This window comes from Penaeus chinensis, chromosome 24, assembly GCF_019202785.1.
Source record: "Penaeus chinensis breed Huanghai No. 1 chromosome 24, ASM1920278v2, whole genome shotgun sequence".
NCBI classification, from domain to species: Eukaryota; Metazoa; Arthropoda; class Malacostraca; order Decapoda; family Penaeidae; genus Penaeus; species Penaeus chinensis.
Genome location: NC_061842.1, coordinates 29,760,974 through 29,764,497, shown reverse-complemented (window position 1 = coordinate 29,764,497; position 3,524 = coordinate 29,760,974). Strand labels below are relative to the sequence as shown.

Sequence of the window (3,524 nt, the reverse complement as noted above, 5' to 3'; positions counted from 1 at the left end):
GCCTCCACCATAGGCATCTCAATCGGGATCCCAGGATGTGGTGTGCATATATCATCTGGATATTTTGATATATTTGGCGTTCGGTGAACAGGAGACTTTCTTGAAACTTGAGAAATGGTCAGGACATCCATATCGAAAGAAACGCGGAACAGGGAAGTTGTTGTAGTGGTCATTGCACAGTATTCTGATCCGAAGTAATGTGATGTAATGTACTCTGATATGACCTTTAACCTGATTGTTTTACCGCGTACCCCTGCAGCCTAGTAAGGTCAAGCGACGTATGGAAATCATTTACAAAAATAATGAATAAATGATCTCGGTAATATTTCAACCCAATTCCTTTTTCGGACATATCCCCAAGATTACCAAATACTGCTTGTATGTAAAGAAAGACGATACTTCATATTTTCGTTTCAGACAAGATTATATCATCATCCACTAAAGAGCTAGGCACAAGGAATAATTACTTTTAACATATAATCCACCATTCTATTCCTTTTTAATAATTTTTTTAGTCAATCTTTAAAGGAATCAGAAGTTATAATTATTGGGTGCATGTAGAGGGTAGAGCTGATAATGTTACTTTTAGAAGAAAACTTTGAGCATTTGCAGAATCTTACTTATGAAAATAGTTGCATGATTACATAAGTGTCTACCCCGCACAATGATATTTCCTTATATAACAAACATCTGCTATACACACCGTTAATTTCAATGGTAGAAGTATCTATGAAAGAATTATAGAACAAAACAAGAAATACTTACACACACGCGCGCGCACACATGATATCAGTTGTGAATTCATGTCGTTCACAATACCTGATTCTTTCCAGGCGTCAATAATGTTTTTCTTGACTAAGAACCTCTTACTGCGTTATGACATATATGTCAAACGAACTGAACCTAATCTAAAAAATATCGGGTATGCTGCTTCCCGCAACATTCACAAACTTTAGAAATATGATATTCGTAAACTGTGCAGTATATTGCAGGATATAGAAAATTACATACCATAGTTCCCATCAGTATCTGCCACTTCTTTGCTTGGGTATGATCTTTTCCATTTCTTTGTATTCCTTTATGGGGGGGGGGGGGGGCGAGTTGACCGATTTTATGTGTTAAATATTAAAATATCTGTAGGTAGCGTGGCCGAGCGGTCTAAGGCGCTGGTTTAAGGCACCAGTCTCTTCGGAGGCGTGGGTTCGAATCCCACCGCTGCCAGGGATTTTAACACTTGTTCGTTGCCTTGATGTCAGCATTCAAATTAAGCTCATATCGTCAGATAAATCCACAGTAAATATAGTACAGTACTACATTAATCATGACTAAGAATTAATCCAAAGAAGTCAGTTAGACTTGCCCTGAGTATAGAAAGACGAAATAATAAGATTGAATAATTTGCTACGAAATTAATTCAGTTATTTGTAAACTTGTCGCTTAACCTGATTCGGGTTGCTCGGTGAAACAGCCAGGTTAAAGGTCAGATTATGTCACATTTCATCACATCACTCTCGGTTAGAATGCTATCCGATTATGTAACTTTCCTCTCTCCCGTTTCTTTTGATATATATATATCCCGGAATGTAGTGTACAGAGGAAAATCAGCTGGTACTTTTGATGCATCTGGTGTTTGTGGGTCAGGAAAGTATCTTGAAACGAGAAATGGGCGTAATATCCGAAATAAACGAAAAAGAGAAACTTCCGATGCGAAGCAATGTGATGACATGTGTTGTGATTTGACGTTTGACCTGTGTGTTTCACGGCATATACCTGAGTCAGATATGGTCAAGCGACGATGTAGTTGTGTAAAAAATGTGTGAATTATTTAAATCACTTCTGGTTAACCTAATTCCTTTGCCGAGTCCTTCTAATGCCAGAATAAATTTTAAAGATTATCAGTGGTCATTTACTAGACAAACGTTAAACATTTCTTAGGTTTCAAGTGAGTTTTCTAATCCGCAAATGCAAAATAAACGAATCTCGTGAAAGAGGGAAGCGTGAGCGCCGTCACAATGGCTATTGGCTGCGTATATCCTCTCACAACTCCTGTTGCTGTTAGACACTGGTTCTGACACTCAGCTTCCCCTTGTTGGACTCCGTGGTGGGTGGGGGCGTAAGAGGATGAAGCACTTACCAATTTATGGAAAAAATTACAAAACACCCCCCACAGACTGATAAAAATGTTGACGAACCGCGCAAGACCCAGACCACGGCAGTCACCATAAAGGCATATGTGCCTTCCGGTGGCAAAAGCAAGCCCCATGCACAGGATGACATGAAAATCCGGTTGTCGATCCGGGTCGCCCGAGATCAGGGCATGATCATAATGCCAAAAGATCAAGCTACCTTGAATTTCCTCCGGGAAACGAAAGAGCTAGCCGATGGGAGGAAAGTGAGTCTTACCCCACTAAGTCCCGAGGAAAAGAGAACCAAGTTGGTGCTACTTGGCTTCTCAGTCCGTACGATGTGGAGCTGATCGCTTCACACCCACAGGTCGTGCAGGCTTCCCGAATGTCGAAGGGGAAGACCCCAACCAGGCAAGTCCTGGTGACTATGAAAGGTGCCCCAACCACTACCCTTGATCTGGGTAACTGGGGCACCTACAACCTTCGAACGTATGTGCTAGAATCACTTCGGTGTTTCAAGTGCCAGAAATACGGCCACCACCAGGCTAACTGTACAGCCAAGCCTAAATGTGGTGTCTGTAGCAAGGCACACAACACAGAGGCATACAAAGAGGAAAAGAGGGACACAACAGCCAACTGTGCCAAGAAGCATCATGCCTGGAGCCTGACTTGCTCTGTCAGGAAAGAGGCGGCCCTCAGGCGACAAGAGGTTGCTAAAAACCGACCAGACTTTGTTCCTGTCCCACCGGGCACCCATGTCTGGGGAATGAACAAAAGCGAAAAGGCCTCCCGACCTCCTAAGAGGAAGGAAGCCGCCCCCCAGCCGACACCGGATGTCTCCAACAAAAAGGAGTTTCCGACAATGCCAAAGGTGCAGAAAAAGAAACTAAAGAAAAAAGGTTCTAAGAGCACCACAAAAACCTCCCCAACAGATGATCATCTCCTCTTTGACGAGGACGATATGACTCTCCTGTTAACTGCCGTTGTCTCAGCAGTAGCAACAGCCCTGGGGAGGTCGAGTGAGGAGGCCGAGAAGGCAGTTTCGGTCGCCATGACGGCAATGACCCAGACTGTCGCAGCCCTGAAGGGAAGAAAGCTGGTTAGAGCAAAACCAGCCTCACCCTCACCCCAGGACGAGACTCCCCTCCCCACTCCAAACCAGGCCAAGCCTTCACAGGCAGAGCCAAAACAGGCTGAATCTGTGCAGCCAGAGCCAGATCACGCTGACCTTGCCCAGGCAATGCCAGCAAGGCCAGCCAAGAAAAAGCCTGAGAGAAAAGCCGAACCAACCAAAGTCAGAGCTACCAAAGGCTCTCCACCTCCCAGTGGACCCAAGGATAGCCTGACAACAGACGAGGAGCCCTTAACCAGCGAGGACCTCGCAATGGAGTTGTCAGA

General features: G+C 44.2%; 1 non-coding gene across 1 annotated transcript; it reads left to right on the top strand.

Moving 5' to 3' along the window:
* The first annotated feature begins 1,139 nt into the window (after positions 1 to 1,139).
* Positions 1,140 to 1,221, top strand: Trnal-aag. The gene has a single exon. It is a non-coding gene; the product is annotated as a tRNA-Leu (tRNA).
* Positions 1,222 to 3,524: the final 2,303 nt, after the last annotated feature.